Below are 11,792 nucleotides of genomic sequence, written 5' to 3' on the forward strand. Positions count from 1 at the left end.
GCAACCTCCAAAATTGACATATGCAATCACCACACGCACGACAGGCCGTCCTTAAATGACCGTAGCTTCTGATAGAACGTTAAACAAATTAAATAAAACCAAACCAAATAACAAGAGGCCCATGGGGCCTGTATCGCTCACCTGGTTGGTTTTGGTTTGGTTTGGTTTATTTTGCATAACGTCCTATTAACATCTAAGGTCATTTAAGGACGGTCCCCCGTGCGTGCGACATGTATGCGTGTGGTGAGTGCGTATGTGTGTTTTGGGAGGCTGCAGTATGTTCGTGTTAAGTCTCCTTGCGATAGGCCGGAACTTTTGCCGATTTAAAGTGCTATCTCACTAAAGCATACTGCCGAAGACACCCAACAGCATACCCCACCCGGTCACATTATACTGACAACGGGCCAACCAGTCGTCCCACTCCAAATATGCTGAGCGCTAAGCAGGAGTAGCAATTACCATTTTTAAAGACTCTGGTATGTCTCGGCTAGGGGACAGAACCCAAAACCTTCCTCACAGCGGCGAACGCTCAACTAAAGGCCAAAAGAGAGGCATTGTCAAGGGAGACATTAGGAAGAAGAAAGTTATCAAGAAAGAAGAGAAAAGATAAGATGCCAAGTTTAGTCGCCTCTTACGATCATGCAATGGGGGCAGCAGGTACAATTCTTACGCCCTACCTGCAGGGCAGCACCTGATTGGATTTGATCAAATGTCAAAATAATGTTCATGTTCAATTTGTTAATACACAAGGGACTTGAAGGCCCTACGGATGATTTTTACAACATAATTGTGTTTAAAGAAACTAAGTGACTTAGGGTTTGGTTTGGTTTATTTAGTTTAACGTCCTATTAACAGCTAAGGTCATTTAAGGACGGCCTCCCGTGCGTGCGACAAGCATGTGTGTGGTGAGTCACTTAGGGTGGGGAAAGACCCTTGGGCCTATTTTTACATAAGAATTCTGTTTATCCCTTAACTTCCAGCGATGCTATACCTAGTTATGGGATGGAGGGTCACAGTAACCATTTATGCAAAATATGTTCCCCTTTCACCAAGGATGTTTCTGACCAGATTTGGTTCAAATTTATTCATAACTTGATGACTGGTAGCGATTTAAAGGATTAACTCCTATTTCCCCTATTTGGCCCCGACCCTCAGGCCCGTGAGCGTTTATAGAAAAAAAATGATACAAACTCGGTCCCCCTTCTCCCAAGGATGTTCCTGACCAAATCTGGTTAAAATCTATTTTAAACTTTATGGCCAGTAGCAATTTAAAGACTAATCCCTATTTCCCCTATTTGGCCCCGCCCCTCAGGCCCCTGGGGGTTCATAGTAAAAATGTATACATATTCTGTTCCCCTTCCCCCAAGGATGTTCCTGACCAGATTTAGTGAAAATACATTCAATACTTCAGGACAAGTAGCAATTTAAAGAAAATGTTGACAGTAACCATTTATGCAAAATATGTTCCCCTTTCACCAAGGATGTTTCTGACCAGATTTGGTTCAAATTTATTCATAACTTGATGACTGGTAGCGATTTAAAGGATTAACTCCTATTTCCCCTATTTGGCCCCGACCCTCAGGCCCGTGAGCGTTTATAGAAAAAAAATGACACAAACTCGGTCCCCCTTCTCCCAAGGATGTTCCTGACCAAATCTGGTTAAAATCCATTTTAAATTTATGGCCAGTAGCAATTTAAAGACTAATCCCTATTTCCCCTATTTGGCCCCGCCCCTCAGGCCCCTGGGGGTTCATAGTAAAAATGTATACATATTCTGTTCCCCTTCCCCCAAGGATGTTCCTGACCAGATTTAGTGAAAATCCATTCAATACTTCAGGACAAGTAGCAATTTAAAGAAAATGTTGACAGACGACGGACGCTGCGCCATGGCATAAGCTCACCGGCCCTTCAGGCCAGGTGAGCTAAAAACGTTACTTCCGTACATCAGACAGTCCAGTTTGCTCTTTTTACACCATGCCCTTTTAACACATAACTTTGGAATACACTACAGCGTGAACAAATATGCATGTTGACTCGAATCGTCATATTTATATTTATTTTTGAGCTTGTTTTGGTGTGTGACTCCGGTTGATGAAAAAAAAAAAAACACAAAATCAAAGATATATTTTTAAGAGTCATATTTGTAAGACCTAATCGATTGCAAATCGAAAAACTAGGTAAAAAATTTGATGAGGATTTATATAGGATTTCAAGGTATTCAGCTTTTTTCTCTCTTCGAAATCGCTCAAAAAATGATAAAATTAACTTTACTTCGTATAATTAACTTAGATGATTTGGAAATAAGATCAGACTTGTATTTCGTTAGAAGAAAGCTATATAAAATAAATAATATAAAACATTTTTGACAAGTTTGATGTCATCATCTCCCAAACAAATGTTATATTGCAATACATTTAGTCATAACCATACTATTATCTTAATCAATTAGGACAACAAGCAAAAAACCTATAATAATTAAGTAATAAAAGAGGCAAAAAATGGCAAAGTTAAATAAAATAAAAATGCTTACTTGTAACATACACTTCGGAGTCAGTTGTTGTTCTCGTTAGATATCTCTTTTTGTAAACAGTATGACCTTGACAACTCTTTTTATTATTCAAAATAGACGTTTCGGCAAGGAGGAGTGGCTTGTCCTAAGGTTAATATTTTTATTGGTATATACCCAACATAATTCAGAAAGGCTGGTATAATACGGTTTGACTAGAGTAGTGGTAGGTAGCTAACCTTACAACATAAACCACAGATATCATCTAACATCATTTATAGTTGTTTAATGTACCGTACTGTCCATCGACCTGTTTATAATGACTATTTTGACCCATTCCATTGAAATCAAAAAGGTGAGGTTAAGCCCACCAAGTAATATACCGCTGGCAGAAACAGGTATCAAGGCTGATCTTTTTAACATATTTGTAATAGAAACGGACTTATGATAGCCGATAACTTACTCTAAAACACAACACCACTCGATCAGAATTAATATTTCAATTTGCTCAGTATTTTCACTATGTTACCTGACCCAATTCAAATAACGGTTCTTGGTTTATTTAGTTTAACGTCCCCTTAACAGCCAAGGTCATTTAAGGACGGCCTCCCGTGTGTGCGACATGCATAGGTGTGGTGATTGCGTATGCGTGTTTTGGGAGGCTGCGGTATGTTCGTGTTAAGTCTCCTTGTGATAGGCCGGAACTTTTGCCGATTTAAAGTGCTATCTCACTGAAGCATACTGCCGACGACACCCAGCAGCACACCCACCCGGTCACATTATACTGACAACGGGCGAACCAGTCGTCCCACTCCAAATATGCCGAGCGCTAAGCAGGAGTAGCAACTACCATTTTTAAAGACTCTGGTATGTCCCGGCTAGGGGACAGAACCCAAAACCTTCCTCACAGGGGCGAACGCTCAAGTAAAGGCCAAAAGTGAGGCATTGTCAAGGGAGACATTAGGAAGAAGAAAGTTATTAGGAAAGAAGAGAAAAGATAAGATCCCAAGTTTAGTCGCCTCTTACGATCATGCAATGGGGGCAGCAGTTACAATTCTTACGCCCTACCTGCAGGGCAGTTCAAATGACGGCCTACCATCATTCTCTAATAATGCTGATGTGTGTAGCGATATATGAAAATCAATGTCCTTGGCGTTGTTTTGTTTAAGGTCATTATATTAAGTGTATTTTTGACGTGACGAAAAATCCGTTCTAGAGGAGTAAAAGAAATGAATGATCAATGTCACTTGCAAAAATATATGTTATGTAAAAGGTGTATACCTCACTGTGGAATATTTCGAGGCATTATAAGCATAATGCATCTCTTTTAGTGGTCATTTTAGTCACGTGTTTTTCGGTATAATGTATAAACGTACTTGATATATGGATGTGTTATTTTCGTTTGTTGAATTGGAAAATATTGCTGTTACCTTCGTTTTATATATTTTTCTGTTTTATGATTTGTATTATTCATTGACAGCCGTATTATCGAGTTAAAACTGTATGTATTTCTGACATACATAGATAGTATGTAGGGAAGGTGTATTCCACCCGAGTGGTTACAAAATCCTACATACACACACAAAAAGGAGTCTTTTTCTCTCATATTAGCTGGCAAGAGTGTCTCTCGGCCATCCATTTTATTTTTATTTTTTAAATTTGTTTATTTGCAGTTTTTACTAAAAAGTACTTGATAGATGAGTGATTGCTGTAACTTGACCAACTTTTGACGTGTACGTGATCAAATTGTCAACATCCGAGAAAAAGAAGTTTTATCTATAATACTTTGAAAAATCAACGATGAAATGAATTTTCCAATTTTACATATAATTTGATTTGCACCTCCCGATCGACATATTTGTTGTTAATGTTACGTAGTGAGATTGGCGTCTCGGACTTTTAATGAAACAGATTATAAGACTCTTTCATATGTGTATATGTAGGATAGGGATATTCCACCCGAGGGGTCACAAAATGTGGTGAAACCCGAGGCTTGCCGAGGGTTTTACCACATTTTGTGATCCCGAGGGTGGAATATCCCTATCCTACATACACACATAATGAAAGAGTCTTTTTCTCTCATATCATTACCGAATTTCTGGCGAAAGTGTCCCTCAGCCATCCATTTTCTTCAATTTTTTAATTTCTTTATTTGACGTTTTTACTAAATATACTTGTGATATTCTGAAAGATCATACCCTATTTTTAGCAAACAATGTTTGCACACAAATTTCATTCATTTTGTGGTTAAGTGATGAACGAATGAACAATTCGCCGATAAAAATTACCGTAACTTGACCGACTTTTACGTGGCCGTGATCAAATTGTCAACATCCGAGAAAAAGAAGTTCTATCAACAATACTGAAAGCCAACGCTGAAATGAGTTTCCCAACTTCACATATAATTTGATTTGCACCTCGACATATTTAATCATTTCACAGAACACACTGTACTTTTAAATGTCAAGTCAAATTTTTTTTTATAAAATACTACGTCACTGCATGACGTCACGACTGTCATTGGAATTCCATTCATAGTTCAATGAGAGTGATGTCGATCTCGATCGCCATGACGCGGCGATGTTTCGTGGCTGGTAATTTTAAATTCACTGTGATTTTGGCAACTTCGTGTGTGAACCAGCGAACAGTGACTCTATACGAGTATTCGATCTTTTCTGTGACATAGGCTTATATGTGTTTAACCGGTTGTCTTGATGGAATGACGAAGGTAGGTCAGTCGATAGGCTAACGTCAGTAACGATGATCATATTGAAAGGCTAGGATGGCAGTTAGTTTTCATGGTTACTCTACACAAATATAGACTCTGAGTTACAATTGAAATAAATATTTTTATATGAACATCGAGGGGTGTCATTTTTACCGAAAGTTCGTTCATTTAAGAGCCAATTCCCAACTTCCAAATACACAGGTTACTGAGTAGGCCTAACAGTTACTGACAGTACAGTACTGTAGAGTAAACAGATTCCATGGCCCCCTGCTGACGCAAACGGAACCATTTCATAGGTTGTGACGTTTGACATTTTCTTTTTTATATTTTTTTTATGTATGGCTTTTATTTTACTTCCTGTCATTGCCAGATGATTGTGTGTGTTTACATGTTTTTAATGACAAATGACAAATCTGTCGGGTAGGCAAGTCTGTATTGTACTGTAACTGTTACAACAGGCCTGTAGGCAGTAGTCTAACTGTTTGTTACAGTAACAGAGCTATATGTTCGCTCAGATGAAATGTCTAATCGTTTAACCGTGTAGCCCTATTGATTTACTGCTGATATGATATATATTTATCTAAGAATGTATGTATTTTTATAGTTAAGTCCAACGTTTCAAAACCGACACCGACGATAAGGACTGTCGGATGTGAACACAAGCAGACGACGTTGTGAGAGTTGTCCCCCTTGAACGCAGATTAATCCGCGCGCGTGAAATGCTATGTAAGATAGATTTATCTTACATAGCTATCTTACATGGGCAAACTCTATCCAACATGGCGAGATATGAGAGAAATAAACTGTTTATATATATTTATATATATATATATAAAGAGAGAGGGCAAATTCGATCTTTTCATAGTGTCAGGTTTAATAGAGCACGGAAAGGTATTAAAAAATTCGGTCAACAAAACAAACTGCGTGTATATCAAGAATAAACTACGATAATACATCCGATATTTCCTTCGCGCATCGCTAAATATTAAAAAAAATGTCGGTATTAAGGCCAAACAGTTGAAAGTTATATATGTTCAGCAATTTTTTTAGTTTTAAGTCGATAACTTACTGCAGGAGACATAGTTAAAACAATTTAGTCAGACAAATTCGAATTTATACATATACAAAATCATTAATATGCCACTTTATGAGACTATTATTCACTTTTAATACATGATTATAAGTTCTTATAAATATACTTGGTTTGTGTTTTATTTGTTTAACGTCCTATAAACAGCTAAGATCATTTAAGGACAGCTTTCCTTGCGTGCGATATAAATCCATCTGGTGAGTGCTATGAGTGTTATTTACTGTGTTATGTTCGTGTTAAGTCTCCTTTTGATAGTCCGGGACTTCTACCGATTTATAGTGCTACCTCACTGAAGCATACTACCGAAGACACCCAGCAGGACATCCTACCCGGTCACATTATACTGCCAACGGGCGAACCAGTCGTCGAACTGCTAATATGCTGAGGGCTTAGCAGGAGCAGCAACTATTTTACAGACTCTGGTATGATTGGCCGGGGGACAGAACCCAAAGCCTTCCTCACAGGGGCAAATGCTCATCTCAAGGCCAAAAGTGAGGCATTGTCAAGTGAGACATTAGAAAGTTTGGTTTGGTTTATTTTGTTTAACGTCCTATTAACAGCTAAGGTCATTTAAGGACGGCCTCCCGTGCGTGCGACATGCATGCGTGTGGCGAGTGCATATGCGTGTTTTGGGAGGCTGCGGTATGTTCGTGTTAAGTCTCCTTGTGATAGCTGCCCTGCAGGTAGGGCGTAAGAATTGTACCAGCTGCCCCCATTGCATGATCGTAAGAGGCGACTAAACTTGGGATCTTATCTTTTCTCTTCTTTCTTAACAACTCCCTAATATGCTGACCGCTGAACAGGAGCAGTAACTACTATTTTTACGGACTCTGGTATAGTTGGCCAGGGGACAGAACCCAAAGCATTCCTCACAGGGGCAAATGCTCATCTCAAGGCCAAAAGTGAGACATTGTCAAGTGAGACATTAGAAATAGGAACGTTGTTCAGAAAGCAACGATATGATCCCAAATTTAGTCGCCTCTTACGATTATACAATAAGTAAAATGAGTAAAACATTATTAACAACCGTCTTACTACCGATAAGCGGTAAATTTTAGCGGGTCGGTATATAGATCGCAAATATTTAACCCGTCAAACTTTAACCCCGTCAAAGAGACGCGAAGTCATTTACCTTTGATAACTCCAGAGAGTAGCGAGTGATGCGTAACGTTGGTTGTTGCCTGGCAAATGACGGCTAAAATGCCGATAGGTACATACGAATAGCTCACGGTACATGGCAATACAAGTATCACGTTTGTCTGTTGCGTGTACACATACTCATATAAACACTAATTTAGCAAAACTACGTTATGTGTTCGTCTAAAGATTTTTGGTAATAGTTTCTGGTTTCGGGAATCAAATAATCCCGCGGTTCTAGCAGAAAAGGCGGGATTTATTTGTCTTATCGGCACGTGGGAGTAAGTAGCACGTGCAGGTGGGTACACGTGTGTCGGGTGGAGAGCAGAGGTGGTCATTCTCTAGCCGTGCACCCGAGCAGTGCGGACGTATATTTAATAGCTCGTTATACAAAGACACACGATTATGGATACTCCTAACATCAATTCGGTTATCCATGAACATGTTCAGAGAGCGAAAAAAGATTGCCAGAGCGTAATTCTGGAAAATATGGATGCGTTAATTTCCAGGCGTCTAAGCAAATTTGAGGAGAGTGTGTCGGCGGCGCAGAAAGACATTTCGGCGGACCATTATGCAAAATTACACCAAGATTTGGTAGGCAGAGAGCCTCATAAATTTTCTCGGAAGTCATGCGAGGACCAATATAGATTCAATCAGAAGGTGAAAGCAAAAATGGCAGAAGCAGAGCACAGCATGTTCAAGGATGGAGAGGAGGCTCGGTCAAAAATTGTGGAAGGTATGAAAATGGTGGATTATAGACAAAAGTTAGTGTTGCTAGCCGATACTTCGGAATCAGGATGGAAGGCAGCAGAGGAATACCAAGCCGACCCGATAGCGTCGGACTCGGATGATGAGAGGAAAATTGACAGAGCCCAGGACGATGAAGTCCCTCAAGTCCAAGGGGAGGGCCAGATGAAGGAGATATTCACCTCACGAGGCGGATTTGCAGAGCGGCAGACCATATCTCCGTCAACAGGGGGCGGGACACGCCCCGGGACCGTCCAATGGATACAGACCAGGGACCTGTTACAAATGTGGCAAAGTGGGACATTGGCGCATGGAATGTCCGGACAGGGCCAGTACGGGGCCAAGTATGACAGCTGGCGGTAATGAGTTAAGTATACAATTACTTTCTAAGCATGTTCAGTCGAAGTCTGATCGGTTTCCCGTAGCGTAAGGACGTAAAGACGTCGTTACAGGTAGTAATGTTGTTTTGAAAGTTGAAAAGAAAGATGACAAAGCTTTGTCGCCTGTAGGTAGGCTCAAAGGTAGGATTGACTACTGGATAGGATGTATGGACATAACATATATATATACCGGTAGGCAATACATATGCTAAACGCCAAATTAAAACCATTGATTTAAGTTTTCATGACCAAATTTTATGACCGCCCAAATTTCCCGCTATACGGTATATTAATTGTAATTTAATAGTTGCGTATTTTATGTTTATCTTTACGTAGCCTGTAAACAAGACTTTTTTTACTAAAACTACCTGTCACTTCATCGTTGATACATTTAGTGACATCGACAAATCTCCTACTTCGTCCATACTTATGTAAACGGGTACATTTTGGACGTTGTCGAATAAAACCATGCCAGGTATACAGTGGCGTCTTACAGGAAACATGATATGTTGTTTGGTCCATATGTGACAAGTACGGGAAGCGTTCAATTTTGTTTTTAATTAGCATTTGTTCAATTCAAATTAAATAAGAAATTAACTTTGCTTCTTAGTCCGGGGCCTTAGGGACATCCGTGTGCATTTTTTGAAGAAAGAAAGAGATTATGTGTAATCTAATATATATGTGATGGCATTGAAGAAAAAGTATGCCTTGCCTCCTAAACCCACGACTGGGTTTGGTTTGGTTTGGTTTATTTTGTTTAACATACCGCAGCCTCCCAAAACACACATACGCACCCACCACACGCATGCATGTCGCACGCACAGGAGGCCGTCCTTAAATGACCTTAGCTGTTAATAGGACCCGCGACTGGGTTTTTTTATGACGTAATAAACGTTTATGTGAAAAAACCTTAAAAACAAAAATAATTACATATTTCTTGCGTACATTTTGTTATTTTTATGTACATCAATTATAAAGAAGGACATTTAATACATAAATGGCGAGTAAATATCATCTTAACTTAATAAATATTGAAAAAGATTTGCCCTACCCCCAAAATAATCCAATTTTGAATATTTAACAAAAAAACATTTTTTCGTTCATAAGCAGGAATCTTAACATTTTATCCTATATGATCTAAGAGTTGTCCAGTGGGTTAACTTTAGTGGTAATTGTCACAATAAAAATTATAACATAACACGAGCTAGCGGACCGTGTGATTTTGCCTTGGGCATTTTACGGACTCTATATAAGAGGGCCATCAACGTAATCATCGTTGATATAATTATCTGGAATGAAGTTGGCGCAATCTTGCTCCTCGGCTCCACACTCACATAGTTCCGTACACACAAGGTTGTTTGCCTTACACTTGCACCTGTTAGAGCAGCACCTTGTTCGCAAACTCGAACACTTCACAAGCTCAATTTAAGCAATGAGTGCTGGCAGCAAAGTCGTCATGACTGGCTGGTAACTTCCGTCAACGAGACCCCAACCATACCGTGAAGGGTCTGGCAGTGTTGCGTTGGCTTGGTTGTTGGAGCACCATACGACGACCTGGTAATGGGCTCTTTTAAATGCCTCCGCCAATGCTGCGCTGTAGGTGGGAGTTTTTCCGATTCGCTTTGCTTTGTTCGAAACAAGTGCCATCGGATACTTGACACTAAAGTCATCTTGGTACTTGGACAATACACTTTACACACAAATGCTTCTAGTGATAGAGTTGTTCCTCAGATAGTGTTGAACACGTGTCCATGTCTCCGAGAACTTTCAGTGTATCTTGATCTGCCGCTGATATGCTTTCCAGAATGACAACTTCCCTTTCCCAACAAAAGCGCCAGTGTTGTCCGCACCAGAGATAGCATGAAGAGCAGGTAAAGCCGACGCCTTAGGTTCTCCAAGGCTTTTATGTATTTATTTCGCATGTATTTCGTTCACAGACATTTCACGCCAGTGTTCCTTCACTCTAGTACAGAAGGTGTAGTTCGAAAGTTCGGGAGTTCTATGAACTGCAAGAACAAGCACATCTGTGGCGGAACTGGACTGCGTCGATAATCGGCGACCAGGTAGCTCAGTGGTAGAGTGTCCGTCTAGAGTTCGGAGGGTCCCGGGTTCGAACCCCGGTCTGGCTGCTACATTTTCTCCTCTCCTGTTACACATCTGTATCCTGTGAAAACATGCAAGTGCGGACATCGTTTATACGGTGCTGGGCATCAACCGAATGTAATATCAGCTTCGTGTTGCCTCTTTTTGCGAACTTGCCAGATGGGTAAAATCTCCAAATGAACTCGAACACTTGTCACGCCATGCGACCACTATCTGCACATTCATCTGCTTACCAAACCCTATAAGCTTCGTCGACAGGTACGCTGTTTATTTATCTTTGGTGTTATTTGCCGATAAACGCTGTTTCATTGTTTTGTTTCCTATATGGGTATTGTCTGCTATATGATATGATATCTCGGTTCTTTTTCAAAGTTGTTTTGTTCGAATGACCTGCTTGAGAGATAAATCGATATCATACCGATCAAAGACAACATGCGTTTCGTCGAATGCTTAGAAGTACTTTCTTGACAATGAATTAAGAAAGTTGTCGGTAAGGTCCTCGCAGGATTACACGGATGGAGTCTTTAACAGACTTTAAACTTTTATCATACCATCAACGACAGCAATCCCCCTGTTAGCAGATTCTTTGGTGTGTTTTAATAAGACCTTCTAGTTTTTGCAGGAGATGTGTAGCATTGAGTCATTCATTGAAAACAGTGACCGCAGTACAACTGACAGTTCTTATTTGCCTAGTGTTTCTTGCAGTGGTATTTCGGGTCGAGAACAAGCAACAATGAGCATCCTTGCAAATAAGTTTATGTCCTCCCGTTGTTCAACTACTCTATCCCCGTTTACGATCGATTTTTTTTTTTTTTTTTGCGCCGTGCTTCCATGTCGATACCTTAAGTCTCTTAAAGGGACCCGATACACTGATTCCGTTCTCTGTTTTAGGCCTCTATTCCACAAATAACACATAAGCTTTTTGGCCAGGTTCGTTGACATTTGCGAGATCGGTTGTAACATCGATTGGCATGACAGCCCTTGTCATGATGTTAACCGGTGCCTTCTCTTCCGTTTTGATTGGATCACTGTGCTATCTAATGGTCGCCTTCAGAGCCTGCACATCCCTTTCCTTTACATTCGGGGTAAGTTCAGGTCGTG

At 40.1% G+C, this 11,792-nt stretch overlaps 1 non-coding gene across 1 annotated transcript; it reads left to right on the plus strand.

Annotated features, from left to right (window-relative positions):
- Positions 1 to 10,645: 10,645 nt before the first annotated feature.
- Trnas-aga lies at positions 10,646 to 10,717 on the plus strand. The gene has a single exon. It is a non-coding gene; the product is annotated as a tRNA-Ser (tRNA).
- Positions 10,718 to 11,792: the final 1,075 nt, after the last annotated feature.

Source organism: Pecten maximus, chromosome 13, assembly GCF_902652985.1.
Source record: "Pecten maximus chromosome 13, xPecMax1.1, whole genome shotgun sequence".
Lineage (NCBI taxonomy): Eukaryota > Metazoa > Mollusca > Bivalvia > Pectinida > Pectinidae > Pecten > Pecten maximus.